At 49.4% G+C, this 16511-nt stretch overlaps 1 protein-coding gene and 1 pseudogene across 1 annotated transcript in view; one reads left to right on the top strand and one right to left on the bottom strand.

Annotated features, from left to right (window-relative positions):
* LOC147727845 (trypsin inhibitor ClTI-1-like) overlaps positions 1-16511 on the bottom strand; it is a 360963-nt gene that overhangs the window by 121449 nt on the left and 223003 nt on the right. The gene's annotated exons all lie outside the window — the stretch shown is intronic.
* LOC147727846 (uncharacterized) lies at positions 159-3388 on the top strand (annotated as a pseudogene).

Raw genomic sequence — 16511 nt, 5'->3', positions numbered from 1 at the left:
TTGATCTTCTTGGCCCCCTAACGAAGATCCTGGATTTGGGTTATCAGGCACAAGGGTTGGCGTCTCGCATCGACCCGGATGAGCTTATTGGATGGGCCCAACGGGCTATCTGTTTCCTGGGAAACGCGAACTGTGCCCTTTCTACCGAACGTAGACGTTCCATCTTGTTGAAAATGGATCCCCGGTTGTCTGAACTGGCAACGTCTGAGTCGGGCCCCTTGGCTCAGGGTCTCCTGTTTGGCCAACCATTTTTGAAGGAATTAACAAAGTTCGTTGCGACCTTTAGTGGCCTTGACAAGGCGCAATCTTCCTTGCGCAGGGCGTTCCGCCCGGTTTTTGCCAGGGCCGGACGTTCTGGAGGACGTTCGTTCGGCCGAGGTTCTGGTCAGCAGCGTGGCCAACAGTCCCACCAGGGAGGGGGCGGACAACGTCAACAGCAACAGTCCTCCTATTCCAGTTCCAAGACGACCTTCTACCCCTCCCGTAAAGGTCGTGGTCAAGGCAACAAAGGAGGCTACGGTGGAAACCAGGGAGGTCGCCAAGATTTCTCCTCAACAGGTGAGCTTGATTCCTTACGACAGTGTTGTTCTGGGGGGCAGGGTGCAATTTTTTCTAGAGAATTGGCGCACGATCTCAAACGATGCATGGATCTTGCAGACAGTTCAAGGGTACCACATCGAATTTTATCACCCGCCCCTTCAAGGTCCCGTCCCTTTTCCCCTTGTTTTTTCCCAACGAGATCGAGAGGTGATCTCCAAGAAAATCGATTCTCTTCTTCTCAAAGGGGCCATTGTGCGAACGACCCTACATCCACAGGGGTTCGTCAGCAATGTGTTTCTGGTGGAGAAGAAAGGGGGAGGATCTCGCCTTGTGCTCAATCTCAAGGAGTTCAACAACGGGGTGGTCTATCGCCACTTCAAGATGGAGGGCATCCATCTTCTCAGGGATCTTCTTCGCAAGGGCGACTGGATGGTTCGCCTGGATTTGAAGGACGCTTACTTGTCCATTCCCATCTTTCCGCCTCATCGCCGCTTTCTTCAGTTCCAATGGTCAGGGGAGTGGTTCGAGTACACGGTTCTCCCGTTCGGCCTATCGTCCGCTCCATGGTGCTTCACGAAGCTCCTGAGACCAGTTATGGAATCGCTGCGAGCGCGGGGGTGCGGCTAATCGTGTATCTGGACGACATTCTTTTGATGGCTCAGTGCCCGCTGCAACTACGTTCCCATTTATCGTGGACGATCGATCTGCTTCAGTCTCTCAGATTTCTAGTGAATCCTCAGAAATCTCATTTGCAACCCACTCAGTCGATAGAGTTTCTGGGTTTCCTTGTGGACTCGATCTCTTGCCAGCTTCTCTTGCCTGCCCAGAAGGTCAGGTCTATCAAGAGGGAATTGAAGTTACTGTTGTCCGCACCGAACGTATCTTTGTGGTCGATCGCTCGGATTGTCGTACTATTGGCCACTTCCATTCAGGCGATCTTTCCAGGTCCCTTACATTATCGGGCCCTGCAACGACTCAAGATCCGGCACTTGCAGAAGGGTCTTCGTTATTCCGACCTTGTTCCTCTGTCACAGGACGCGAAGTCGGAGATGTTGTGCTGGCTCCATCACATGGAAGCCTGGAACGGGAAAGCCCTGTTCGGCTCGACTCCGGATTTGGTGTTGGAATCGGATGCGAGTCTGTGGGGCTGGGGAGCCCGTTGCGGAGACATGACGACGGGCGGCCGTTGGTCTCAGGACGAATTAGCCCTTCACATCAACTGCCTGGAACTTCTGGCGGGATCATTTGCGATCTGCAGCCTTGCTCCTCAGGCCACCAGCTGTTGCATTTTGCTCCGCATGGACAACATCTCAGTGGTGAGGTTTGTGAACAAACTGGGGGGAACAAGGTCGAGACTGTTAGCAGAGATTGCGAAGGATTTCTGGCATTTCTGCCTTCGGAGGAAGATCACTCTTACTGCAGAGTATCTCCCAGGTCGCCAGAATCAAGTGGCCGACTGGAACTCTCGCCATCTGCTGGACTTCAGCGACTGGCGGCTTCACCCCCGTGTCTTTCGGAATCTGTCTCGCCTTTGGGGTCGACCTTGGATCGATCTCTTCGCCTCTCGCCTCAGTGCTCAACTGCCCAGGTTTTACAGCTGGCGTCCGGATCCAGAGGCTCTTGCCACGGATGCCTTTCTCCAGACTTGGCCTCCTCAGTTTTGCTATGCTTTTCCCCTGTTCGCAATGATCCCGCGAGTCTTGGCCAGAACGAAGCAGTTTCAATCAGAGATCATTCTGATAGCTCCTCTTTGGAGGGCTCAAGCGTGGTTTCCGGATCTTCTGGAAATTATTTGCTCGACTCCGTTCCTGCTTCCAACGAAGTGGAACCTGCTGTTAGATCCTCTGCTCCATCCACATCCTCTAATTCTGTCGGGCCAGCTCCGTCTGGTGGCGTGGCGTCTTTCGGGGAACGCTGGAAAGTCCCTGGCTTATCTGGAGACACTGAGAGATTTATCAATGAAGCTTGGGCCCCCAACACGCGCAAGCGTTATGCGTCAGCTTGGCGACGATGGTGTAATTGGTGTTCTGAACGAGACCTGGATCCCGCTTCAGCAGATGTCTCTTTAGTTGTTAATTTTCTTGCTTCCATCGCTTCTTCTGGTTCTGCTTACAGGACTGTCAATTCTTTTCGCTCCGCTCTCTCTGCTGGCCATGATTTTGTCGACGGGAAGCCTATTGGTGAACATCATCTAATCTCTAAATTGCTTCGTGGTGTTCGGATGGCTAAGCCGCCATGTCCGAAGTATGTAGCTCTTTGGGATGTCTCCGTTGTATTATGTTTTCTGGAAGCTTGGCCTCCCAACGCTTCTCTGTCTTGTAAGCAATTGTCTGCAAAATTGACAATGCTTTTATGCTTGGTATCCTGTAAGCGTATTTCGGATGTACGCGCGTTGGATCTCGCGGGCCGTTCCTTTTCCCCGGAAGGCGTTACTTTTACGGTTTCCAGACGTACAAAGACTAATCTAGCTACTGTCACTTATCCAGCTTTTCCTCAGAACCCACAGTTGTGTATAGTCCGCTTTATAAAATATTATGAGGTGAGTACTGCTCCTTTTCGTCAGGATTTGTCTGGGCAGTTGTTGATTGCTTTGCAAAAGCCTTTTAAGCCTGTGGCCCCAGCTACTCTTGCTCGTTGGGTGCGCTGGCTTATGTCGGAGGCAGGAATTGATGTCTCCTTTTTTGGAGCTCATTCCGCGAGGGGTGCCATGGCCTCTAAGGCTTTCCATGTTGGTGTAAGTTTGCAAGACATTGTGAAGACGGCTGATTGGTCTTCTGATACTGTGTTTAAGACATATTATTTCAAACCCATTGTGGATATTGCCTCTGTTGTGGTGGACAAGCTTTGAACAAGCATAATCTGAGCCTCCTGTCCTGCCATAGAATTAAAAATTTGCAAACATTCGTGACAAGAATTTTCAATTCTATTAAGGACACGGAGGCGACGATTATCCCACCCATTTGTATTCTACTGCATTGTTTATGTTGCATCTTTGCCTTGCTATGATCTGCAATGTTTCTTGCATTTATTTTTTTCCCCACCCTATGTGATGCTACCTTTCCAAGGTTTTGGAGTTGTGTATTACGGCTCTGTTTTTCTTTCAGGTTCGGACCAGAAGTGACCTTCGTCATGGTCTCTCCTGCAGTGTTTTCCGCTCCTTTGGATATTGGATCTGCTGTGTTTCCTGATGCGGCCTCTTCGCTTTTGGATGGTTGCCTGTTTCCTGTTGGCCTACTTTTGCAGTTGCCTTCGGTCTTTTCCCTTCAGGATGGTCGGCGGTACTTTCTTCAATGACTTTTGACTGTTTATGATTTCCTGGACAAAGAAAGAGGAAGTGTTGTCCTCTATGGTGGTTTATATAGCATGTAGTCTCTATGGTTGCCTAAGGGCTCATGGGAGTTGTAGTTTGCTTTTTTCTTTACTATGTTCCTTTTGGCTGCTGTTGGTAGTAAAGAAATCAAGAAAGCATAATCCTCGCCTCCGTGTCCTTAATAGAATTGAAGATTCTTGTCACAAATGTTTGCAAATTTTTAATTACACAGTGTACATAAGTGAACCCTACATCACAATAGTCATACAAAACAACATTATACAAATATTAAACATAACAATCTATACAATGAGTCTATATACATACAAATATATTCAACTATATTCACACAAACATGTGACATACTGTAGGGGGGAGACAGGGAGGGTTCAGCAATAACCAAAACATCAGATCAACAATGCAACTAAGTTTATTACCTAATGAGTGCCAAGATTTTGTCCCGGTCATTCAGGCCAGACCTTGCAGTTTCATATTTTTGAATCATGCGTGCCTCCAGTTTATTTAGTGCCATTTGTACATTTACCTTACTTTGAGTTTTTACGACCAGCAGGACTGACCACTTGATGCCATTTTCATTGTGGTCACATTCCAAAAAATGATGTACCAGTGGGGCTCCCTGCGTTTTGCATCTAATTCTTGACTGGTGTTGGATGATGCGCATTTTAACATTCTGGGAAGATTGTCCTTTGTACCTTTTATCGCACGGAAATATGATGCAATACACCACGTTTTTGGTGTTACAGTTAAAAAATCCCAGTTGGGTGTGTATATGGCCATTTCTTGTCACAGATTTCGAGTTGGTAGTCAGCGTACATACCACACATCCATTGCATTTAAAATGTCCCACTACTGGGGGAAGGCTCAACATACTTCTCAAATTTGCCTTTTCCGGGGGCATCCTAATTGCTTTGACCAGATGCTGTCTAATATTTTTGCCTTTGCGAAATGCAAACAACGGTTTGGGGATATCTAACTGTTGAATAAGTCTCCAGTTTTTTAAGATGATCCGATTAATCTTATTAGCCTTGGGATTGTATGTAAGGTCACACACGTCATCCTATCTGTGTCTTGTTTTTCTTTGGGGCTTAACAAGGTCTCGCGTGGGGTAAACCACGCTCTTTTAAGCGCTGCTCTCACCAACTTTTTGGGGTACCCCCTACTACACAACTTGGTTTGCAATTTCTCTGCATTTTCAAAATAGTCAGTTTTGTTAGTGCAGTTACGCCTGATTCTCAAGAACTGCCCATAGGCAAGTTCTCCTTTAGGGTCCTGGGGTGTCCACTATCAAAATTGAGTAGTGTGTTGCGATCTGTGGGCTTAGAATAAAGACACACCTCCAATTTCCCTTCTTTGTGAACCACACAGAGATCAAGAAAGTGGATTGAAGAATTGCTATCAGTAAAGGAGAAATTCAAATCGGCAGAACGTGCATTAAGCCAATAATGAAACAATAAGAGTTGCTCCTCAGTTCCTGACCATATCATAAAAATGTCGTCGATAAATCGACTCCATCGCACTATGTGAGATTTAAAAAGGGTAGTCTCCAGAAAGATTTAATTTCTCTCAAACATATCCATAACTAAATTCGCGATTTCTAGTGCAAAACAACAGCCCATGGCTACTCCTTTTATTTGCATAAATAACTCATCCTTAAATGCAAAAAAATTGTTCTTCAAACAAATTTTAGCCAGGGTAGCGATAAACTGTGTGGGTACTGCATGTGGTCTCGGTCTCTCATCAAACACTGTATCTAGAACAAAAAGGGCTTTCTCCTGCAGGATATTCGTATATAAGCTTTCAATATCGAAAGTGACCAACAACTGGTGGTCACAATCGAATATTAAATCTTCAGTTTTGGCAATAAAATCCATGGAGTCCCTAATGTAAGCCTCTGTGAGTGGAACAAAAGGTTTTAGGGACGCATCAATATATTTAGCAAGGGGTTCCATTAAGGAACCACAAGCTGCAATGATCGGCGTCCAGGTGGATGACTTGTGTCCTTGTGGACTTTAGGTAAAGCATATATGTTTGGGATCTTTTGTGTCGTTGAATTTAAGTATTCATATTCCTTCTTGCAAATATAACCCTCATTCAAGGCTTGAGTGGTTATATGCAAGATTTGGGCCTTCAATCTAGGTGTAGGGTCTTCACTAATGGGACAATAATGTTCTCTATTCTGGAGTTGGTTCAAAATCACATTATCATATTCATCTGGATCCCACAGAACAATCCCACCCCCCTTGTCCGCAGGTTTTATTACGGTCAGGGTGTTATTGGATAAGTCTCTTAGTGCTACCATTTCCTGTCTAGAGAAATTGGGTTTGAAGAACGTTCTCTTCCTACTATAGTCATCAATGTCTTTCAATATTTGTTCTTCAAAATAAAGAATTCCAACACACAGAATTGCTGACATTGCGCGTTTTCTTCAGTGGCGAATAGATCTACCCAAGGCTCTCCCCACAGTCGGAGGAGACCTTGCACCATGTCCAAATGAAGACGCCATTCGTAATCCATCATGCACCTGCTGCCTGAGTTCGTCCGCGCTGGCGTTCAGTGAATCTGCCAGATGTTGAACCACCAGGGAAATGCCCTGCTGTTTCAGCCATGTCCAGAGGCGCAGAGTCTCCTGACATAGGGTCCACACCCCACTCCGCCCTGTTTGTTGCAGCACCACATGGCAGTGGACGCATCCGTCACCACTGTGCGCTCCGGTTGGGGAAGTGAGAGGGATCTGCCATAGACCCAAAGTCGGTTACGTGAGCCACCACTGCAGCTGTTGTGCAGTGCCCTCCGAGATCTGGACGTAATCGGACAGGTTCCCCTGAGGCTGCACCCACTGGAACTTCAGGTCCCACTGCAGAGCCCGCATATGCCATCTGGCATGAGTGACCAGGAGGATGCAGGAGGCCATGAGGACCAGCAGCTTCAGGGTCATCTGGACCGAAACCCAGGATAGAGGCTGAAGGATTGGAATCATAGCCGGAATATCCTGGACACGCCGTTCGGGAGGATAGGCCCCGAAAGAGCGTCTTATTCAGAACCGCTCCGATGAAAAGGAGCTTCTGAGAGGGTATCAGGTGCGACTTTGGTACATTGATGGAGAATCCCAGCAAATGGAGGTCGGCCATAGTCTGGAGGTGGGAGACGACTGTTTGGGGCGAGCCCGCCTTCAACAGCCAGTCGTCGAGAAAGGGGAAGACTGGAATCCCTGATCTGCGCAGATGAGCTGCGACTAACGCCATTACTTTCGTGAACACCCGAGGGGCGCTAGTAGGGCCAAAGGTGAGCACGGTAAACTGAAAGTGCTCATGGCCTACCGTGAACCTCAGGTAATGCCTGTGGGCCGGAAGAATAACAGGCATTAAGTCTCCAGGGTCTAGGGCAGACAAGACCTGAGCCAGAGTTAACATCTTGAACTTCTCCTTCCGGAGGAAGCGATTGACATACCTGAGGTCCAAGATAGGACGCAGGCCCTTGTCCTTCTTGGGCACCAGAAAGTAGTCGGAATAACAACCACGTCCTACTTCTGGTGCAGGAACGCGCGCGATGGCCCCCTTGGCCAAGAGGGCCACGACTTCCTGTTGAAGAAGTACCAAGTGATCCCCCGCCATGCAGTGGTACTAGGGGGGCATGCCTGGAGGGGTAGTCTCGAAGGGGGAGGGAGTAGCTCCTTCTGACTATTTGTACAACCCACCTGTCCAAAGTGATGGTGTGCTAGTGGGGGAGGTGATGGCGAATCCTGCCGCTCACTGGCGTTTGATGGGCCTGACAAACCGCACTAGGAAGGTTTCAAGGCAGTGGTGGCCGGGGTGGAGGTGGACTGACCCGCCCGCTGGCTCCCTGACCTACCTCGGCGGGTCCCACTTCCGCGCTGAGATTGTTGCTGCGCGAGCCTGTGGCTCTGAAGAGAACGTGACGGGCGCCCCTTCCGTGGCCACGAAAGGAGCGAAAAGCAGAAGGCCGAGGAGGACGCGTGGCGGAAAGGCCCAAGACTTGGCCGTAGCCCGCGAGTCCTAAAGCGCTCCAATGCGCTATCTGCCTTGTTGCCAGAAAGGCGAATGCCATCAAAGTGCATGTCCATCAGGCTGTTCTGGACATCCCCAAGAAACCAGTAGTCCTCACCCAGGGTTGGCGACGGAGCGCCACTGTAGTGGAAATCGTCCTGCCCAGTGAGTCGGCGGTGTCAAGGCCACATCGAATTGTGAACTTTGCTGCATCTCTCCCTTCAGCAATAGCCTGAGAGAGCACCGTCAGCGCCTCCTCCAGACACTGAGGCAACACTTGCGCCACCGTATCCCACACAGAGTGGGAATAACGGCCCAAGAGGCATGCAGTGTTCACATACCATAGCCCAGAACTGGCGGAAGAAAGAATCTTCTTCCCAAACTGTTCCAGTCTCTTGGAATCCCTGTCCGAGGGTGCAGTAGGAAATGCGCTCTGGGATGTGGAGGCTTGGACAACTAAGCTCTCAGGAGTGGGGTGTTGGGAGAAGAAAAGAGGTTGCCCGGGGCCGGGCGATGGCGTCGGGCCACATTCCTATACACAGGAGCCCCTGTGTTGGGCCTGGACCAGGTGCCCAAAAGAACGTCTGAAAGTGCATCATTAAAAGGCAGCAGTGGCTCCGCAGAGATAGACGCCGGCTGAAGCACTTCTGTCAGGAGGTTAGTCCTGACTGCCACCGTAGGGAGTTCGAGGTGGAGAGCCTCTGCCGCCCTATGCAACACCACTGCGTAACCTACACCCTCCTCCATAGCCACAGTAGAAGGAGTTAGCATGCCAAGGTCAGGAGAGGTCTCAAGACCACTGGCCTCCCCCAGCTCCTCTGTCCAATCTGGGCCATACTCATATTGAGCTGTGAGAGGGTCCTCAGACCCCTCCCAGCCCTCCCTTTCCTCCGAAGGCTGATTTACAGGCCGAAAATAAGGAGGCAGGACATAAGGGTAGAAAGGCCCCATCAGAGTCGGAATCGGCATCGAGCTACGCCTTTCCAGCACAGTGTCCACATCGGGGCTGAAACTGGGGACGACGACGTCCGGTGGCACGGGCGACATCAGAGGTGGTGCCGGTGGGGTCGACGTCGGTGGAGGTGTCACAAGGTCAACCGGCGTCAACCAGGATCCAGGCCTGGATCCGTGGGGGCCCTGCGGTGCCGGAGCCGACAGCCATGCCGGAGCCGCCGACAGTTAAGGGTGAGGACCCCCCCCGTTGGGGCCGCGGGGCCCGAAGGTGCGCCGCGGGACCCGAGGGCCCAAAGAGGTGGGTCATAGCTGACAGAAATTCCTGCAGCTGGGCCAGAGTCGCTGACGGACCCGGGAAGGGCAGGTAGGCCGATGGCGACTCCATAGGCTCCGCCGGAGCAGCGGTGGAGGCACCACCTGTACCCTCAGCCGCATCGCACGACGGGCAACGGGTAAGTCAGAGAACGATGACGCTTCTTCGACTTATTGTAATGCTTTGTCTTACCTGACCCCGAGTGCAAAGACTTTGATCCTGACGAACGATGGTGATAGCTCTTTGACCGGTCCCTTGACCTCCCACAGGACCGGGACCCTGAGCGGCGCGGCGCCTACTGCTGGACTTCTAGCGTCTTTCGGGATCGCTCCCGCAAAGTGTTCGCGCCGTGGCCCGGCAGTCGGGGCACGACTTGGGGTCATTGATGTGCCCCAGGCAGTAGCAACACATGCAGTGCGAGTCCATCCCCGACATCATACGATGACAGTCCCCGCAAGACTTGAAGCCGGGCATCCCTATGGCACCAGGAGTCGATCGACTTGAAAAACAGAGACAAAAAGGCCTCGAAAAACTGACTTGTGGGGTACCGCTCTCTCCGGATCTGCGCTTGCCTGCGCGGAAAAAGAAAGAACTGAAGTCAGCGCACGAGGGCGGCGTGTAAGTAGCTGCTGCGATGTCATCTTGGCAACCACGACACCAACGACGGATGTGGAGCCGCACAACGCCACCTTCCAACGAGCAGGGGTACTGCTGACGAAAACTTTCCGGATCGAGTCTGACGCCTGGGGGTAAATCTAAGGTAAGTAATCTATCACAACGTGTTTTACAGGCCCATGTAGGGGGAGTGTCTAAAACGGTGGAACTGTCAAAATAGTAAGATGGAAAATCATCTGTTCCCATATATTAACCAGAAGCAGTTTATTGAAAAACAGGAGCCGCAGGTGTACTAAGAGAACTGGTAGATTCCACAAGGGGTGGATCAGTATACAAAACATTATCTGCCGGAAACACAGTAGTAAGTACAGTACTCACTTCCATCATATGCCTGGCATTTGTAGGAGCAACAGGAACAAACTGAAGTTCATTCATTGTCCCCCCCCCCACCCAGCTGGGGAGAAACAGCCTTGATGTTGCTCACAAGCTGTAGAGGAATTTCCTTATAGTAGTGAGAGGATTTGCGAATTACGAAAGGACTCCCCGTGGCCCACTGTTTAGAATTGGACAAATGACTTGATGTGATCAATGGAGAGAAAATAATTGTCTTTAGAAGCAGCAAGCAGTGACAATATTACAGTTCTTGTACCTTAAATGGCCGGGACCGGCACCAGTAAGTGGGATGATGGGCCAAAATCCTTTTTCACCACAACCCTTTCATGAACGAGAACCTCAATTAGTGGAATCCAGCTAGAAGATGCTAGCTGCTCCATGATTCCAGTAGATGCAGGGGTCTTCGACTGTTCGCTAGATTGGCCGTCACAGAAGTGCTGCAACTCTTGTAGGACAGCAGAAAGATTAATTTACATCAAAGGGCGTGGCTGCCACCACGATGTCTGGACCTTCAAGGTCTGGAAGATACATTTGTACACCAAAAAGTCACCTTTGTCACTCTGTAATGCTAAGCTCCTAGCACCCAGCGGCTAGCAGTGGTGACTCGCCCTCGATTCTGACAACTACAAGACTTATCAAGGTCCTTGAATATGACTATGTGAACATGTGATCAATCTCCACGCAGCAAGTTGCACTACCTAACGAAGACATAGCTATATGACTGTCCACGTCATAAAGAAATGCAACGTGGAGCTTAGCATTACAGAGTGACAAAGGTGACTTGAATCTCGGGGACACTCCATTGTGATCACTATACGCAATAGGATTTCTATTCTCAAGACCACTAATTTGCATCCTTGGCCAAATAAGATCTTCCCGACCATCACACCTGAAAAGAAATATAATTGCCTTGAAAAAGCCTCTGAGTAGGCGAAACACGTGTCGGCGGTGCAAAGCTGGAAAACTCTTAATGTGTTTTGGAAAATAAAGATTTTGAACTACCACGACTGTTTTGGATCCATATTTTGAAGCCCTCTAACTACAAATGAACTCTTTAGTTGATGTTGGTGTGAGCACCTTGAAAATCAATACTTCTTGGAAAATTTCTAGATAATTAATTTCTTAGAGAGTGCTTGAGCAACTTGGTTTTCCTTGTTTACCAAATTATTTTAATTGAGTCTTTCTGCCCCCCCCCCAAGGTAGCAGATGGGCAATAGAACCTAATCTGCCCCCCCCCCTCCAGGTGGCAGAAAGCCCACTAGGCACCATGCATTGTTAAATATACGTAAGGGTAGGGACCGGCCAGAATGGGCATGCCAATGCCCCCACACCCCCTTAAAAATTTGCCGCAGTCTTTCTGCCTCCCCAAGGAGGCAGATGAGGGCAATAGTCCCTGATATGCCGCCAAGGAGGCAGGAAGCACACTAGGCACCAGGGATTTTGTTTTTAATACATAGAAGTGGGGGCTGTCATAAATGGGCATACTAACGCCCACCCCCCAAAAAGTCTTTCTGCCCCCCCGGAAGGCAGATGGGGCAATAGCCCCTTATCTTCCCCCCAAGGGGGGGGGGGGCAGAAAGCCCACTATGCACCAGGGCATACCAGTGAGGAGGGGTTCACTCACTTTTTTTAAGGGACACATTTTGGCTGTTTCAGTGATATTTTTAGTCTCATCTGCACCCAAGTGGTGGCAGAAAACCACTAGAAACCGTGGAGAGTTTGAGTGTGTGTAAACTGGAGTTTGGCTGCATGACCTGACCTTTGTCTGGCATTTTGCTGGAAGTGTGTGTGTGTGGACCTGCACTTGGCTAATGGTGTGGGTGGACTCGCGCTTGATGACGGTGGTGTAGATTGGTGCTTGCCTGGTGGTGTGCCTTGGGGGGCGCTTGGCTGGCGGTGTACATGAACTGGTGCTTGGTTGGCTGTGTTCATGAATGGTGCTTGGTTGCAGGGCCAGATTGGCCGTAGCAGGCACCAGGCGTTTCCCCAGTGTGCCGGAGGGATGGGGGCCAGTTATCTGGTTGTGGGGTCGGTTTTGAGGTTTTGCAGAAGTGCTGCAATATCGGCCCCCAGTAACAAAAGCAGTAACAGTGCTTTTTACTATCATACCCCCCCATCCAGGGCTAGTGGAGCAGCAATCTGTCATGGCTGGTTGCTGTTACCAGTCCCCCCTGCTGGGCTGGTGGTGTGCAGGGATGGCTCCTTGCTGGCTGAGTGCATGGGTGGCACTTGGCTGGGGGGGGGTGGGGGTGCTTGGATAGTGTTTGGCTGACTTTGTGCATGGATGGCATTTAGCAGGCGGTGGGCGTGGATGGCGCTTGGCTGGCTGTGTGTGTGGATGGCACTTGGCTGACAGTGTGCGTGAATGGTGCTTGGCGAGCAGTGTGCGTGGATGGTGCTTGGCTGGTGGTGTGCTTGGATGGTGGTGTGCGTGTACTGACTCTTGGCTTGCGGTGTAGCTTTTTTGGACCCCCCCGGGTTTTTTTTACCCAGAATCCCCTGCAAACATCAAATTTACTTACAAAATCACATTTTCCTCACATTTCTGTGTGGATAAGCTTTAGGAGCAACGCACAGGCACAAAGTTCCTACCACCCAGCATTCCCCTTGGTGTCCCGAGAGAAATGATACCTCACTTTTGTGGTTGCCCAAAGTAGTGCCAGTCTAAAAACATATAAACAAACTGCCCTTTTTGAGCCGCATTGGGCGTCCCACAATCTCTAAACGTTTTTGGCCATCCACGTCATAGGCATCTGGCCCATCCATACAAGTAAGGTATCATTTTTATCGGGAGACTGAGGGGAACGGTGAGTGGTAGAACATCTGTGTCATGCAATAATCCTACAACTTTCCCACACAGACATTAGAGGAAAATTTGACTTTTTAGCTAAATTTGAGGTTTAAGGTTGAGGTCGTTTTGTGATGGGTAATTTTTATGTCTCCACAATATATTTTGGGGCCTTCCCTGCCACGTGATCTTGCCCACCCACACAAGTGAGGAACCATATTTATCAGGAGAATGCTGGGTGGGTGGAAGTTTGTGGATCCACGCAGATTCCAGAACTTTCCATCACAGAAATATGAGGAAAATGTGATATTTTGAGGTAAATTTGAGGTTTGCAGAGTATTCTGGGTAGGAAAATGGTGTGGAATCCACACAAGCTATACCTGCCTGGACTTCCCAGGGTGTCTAGTTTTCAGAAATGTCTGGGTTTGGTAAGTTTCCCTAGATGGGCGGTGAGCCCGAGACCAATAACCCAGGTGACCCCCCATTCAAAACCAGGTCATTTTGTTATAGGTAATTTTGATGTCTCCACAATACGTTTTGGGCCCTTATCTGACGCAGGCACTTGGCCCACCCACACAAAGGAGGTTTCATTTTTATCAGGAGACTTTGGGGAATACAAGATGGGAGGAAGTTTGTGGGTCAACACAGATTCCAGAACTTTCCATCACAGAAATGTGAGGAAAATGTGTTTATTTTGACAACGTTTGAGGTTTGCAAGGAATTCTGTTAACAGAACCTATTGAGAGTCACACAAGTCCTCCCATCCTGGATACCCCTGGATGTCTAGTTTTCAAAAATGTATAGGTTTGCTACGTGTCACTAGGTGCAGGCAGCGCAATGGCACACATTCCACAGCTAGGCACATTGCAAAAAAAAAGGGTCCGTTTTCACTGGAAAAATGTGATGTGCCCATGTTCAGTTTAGGGCCGTTTCAAGTCGTGGTCACTAGGCCTACCCACACAAGTGAGGTACCACCATTTTTATGCGGGTCTTTGGGAAATGCTGGGTGCATAGAAGTTTATGGATGCATGCAGATTCCAGAACTTTCCTTCACAGAAAAGTTAGGAAAATATGTTTTTTTTTACAAAGTTTGAGGTTTGCAAGGCATTCTGGGTAACAGAAGCTGGTGAGAGCCACACAAGTCACTACATCCTGGATTCCCCTGGGTGTCTAGTTTTAAGAAATGTATAGGTTTCCTAGGTTTCCCTGGGTGCCGGCTAGGGTTAAAAATCCACAGCTAGGGAGGCAAGATGGCGGCCGCTTGACCCGAGTGAGCGTCATTTCCTGTCCGGCTCTGGCAGAATTGATGGCTGTCTGAGAGCGTAGAGGAACGAACTGTGTAAGGAAGGATCGGAGAATCGGACAACACTTTCTCTGTGTTTTTGTGGAGGACTCCGTGGCAAAAAAGACCTATGCTCACGGACCAGCAAGATCAGAAGCTCTGGTTGCGGGTGGCGTGACTTGCTGTAACCACCCTCCGGAGCCGGGCTCACCTGTGGGCTTGGAAGGTGTGGTCTGTGGAGAGCCGACAGCAAGAAGCGGCGGCGTTCGGCAGCCTCGGAGAGCGAATGCCACCACGCAAGAATGGGAATGCTCCCGTTAAAGCTGCGGAGGACTCACCTCCCGTCACACCGAAGGTAATGCCTGCACAGGAGAAAGAGAAAGTCGGGAAACCTGAAAGGACGGAGAAAGCAGTGTTCAGGACAATGGCAATGAGTGCAAAGAAAGGCTTGTTAAAGGGGAAGCCTATGGAAAAGACACAGCCCCCTCCCAATACGAGCGAGGAAAGCAAGGGTAGGGGTACCGGGACTCTGGTATCAGCTGCAGGGGGCACAGGACGGGGGAAGTCAGTAATGGTTCCGGGGATGTTCTCAAGGAAAGTGCCTGGGATAAAAAATCTGCCCCAAATTTTAAAAACGCCGCCTGTTAGAATAGGAGGCACCGAAACTGTCAAAAATGACGAGAAGCCAGTGAAATTTATAGAAGGTCTAAAAGACATAGCGAAAGATCCGGAGGATACTGAAAGTCCTGAGGTAGAAGGCGAGGTAAAGAACAGTGCTTCCTATATTGCTGCATCTGAGCCCCCAATGTCTGTTGATATCGAGTCTGGAGGTAGCGAAGGAGCCAAAAACACTATTGAGGATTCTCTGCAGAGCTTAGAACCAGACCAGAGTGATACATTTAATTTTTCAACCCCCCTCTGGAGAGAAGTCAGATCCAGGATCAGCTGGGGGCAGCATCCTGGATACCCAGGACGGTGATAGCTTTTTTTCTTTAACAGAAGACTCTGAGTCAACTGTAGACTCTGTTAATGAAGATTTAACATCGGGCGAAGAGAGTGGAAGCCCTCCTAACACTGGTGATACTTTAAAGAGGGTGACCCCTCACCAAACTAAAGTAAGGAAGAAGTCCAAACAGGGACTAAGGGTATGTGATAGTGACGGGTCTGAAGCCGGCAATAATCTCCAATGGGATTACCTACGCGCTACTACTAGCCTCGCAGGAGCAGAGGGGTTGAGTACACAGGAGGAACAAGTAGGGGGCTCCAGAGGAGAGACAGATTCTTCTCCCTCAAACTCTTTGATCTATGCTATGTTGAAATCTATTCAAAGTGAGGCGCGGCAGGAGCATAAGAGGGCCCAGTTGGCCACCATGAAAATACAAGGGGCCATTCGGATGAACACGAAGGATTGTTCTGAGGTTATTGGTAGGACAGCAGCCCTTGAAGAACCGAATGTGGGGCTCGAGGCCGGATTACAGGGGGCAGAGATGAAAACTACTGCTAATGATGAAAAGATTATAGACATAATGTGGAAGCTTGAAGATTCTGAAAATCGGCTACGTAGGAACAATTTACGATTATTAGGAATTGAAGAGAAGGCCGAAGGGCAAGACATAAGAGGATTTGTTGTGAAATTGCTTAAAGCTGCATTTCCGGAACTTTCACATTGGTGTTGGGAATCAGAGATCCAAAGAATGCATCAGTTTCCTTTTATGTTAAAAAAAAATCCGGGCCCTGAAACAAAACCACGGGCTATATTAATATTTTTTGGCAATTTTTTGTTGAGGCAGGCCATTTTTTAAAAGGCCCGTCCTGAAGCTAAAAGATCTGTAGAGGGACATTCTTTTTTTGTACAACCCGATTTCTGCCACGCTATAATGGAACGGAGGTGGCGACTCCGTTCGCAGATCATTCCTTTCCAAAAGAAGGGATGCGAGGTTTACTTGACAAACCCCGCACGGTTAAAAGTTATTTATCGTGGCAAGACACAGGTATTCTCCTCTGAAAATCAAGCTGAGGCGCACCTGAATGAACTCCCAGATGGCAAATAGATCTCAAGTGTAAAGGATCTTGAATTAACCCCTTAATGGCTTCTGCCACCTGTATCTCTGAGTGGCTGTATATATCTGTCCTTTCATACTTTTTCTGCTGATCCTTTAGGATTTTATTTTCTGTATTCTTTTTCGCTCTCTTGGTTGGAGACGTTGTGGACAGGGAATGACCACGGGCATTTGGGCATCAAACGGGTCCGAGGACCATTTTTGCCTGTTTCGTGGCTGGGGGAGAGAGGG

Source organism: Lissotriton vulgaris, chromosome 3_1 (genome assembly GCF_964263255.1).
Source record: "Lissotriton vulgaris chromosome 3_1, aLisVul1.2, whole genome shotgun sequence".
Classification (NCBI taxonomy): Eukaryota; Metazoa; Chordata; class Amphibia; order Caudata; family Salamandridae; genus Lissotriton; species Lissotriton vulgaris.
Note: the sequence above shows the minus strand (reverse complement) of the source record. Positions and strands in the feature narration are given on the sequence as shown.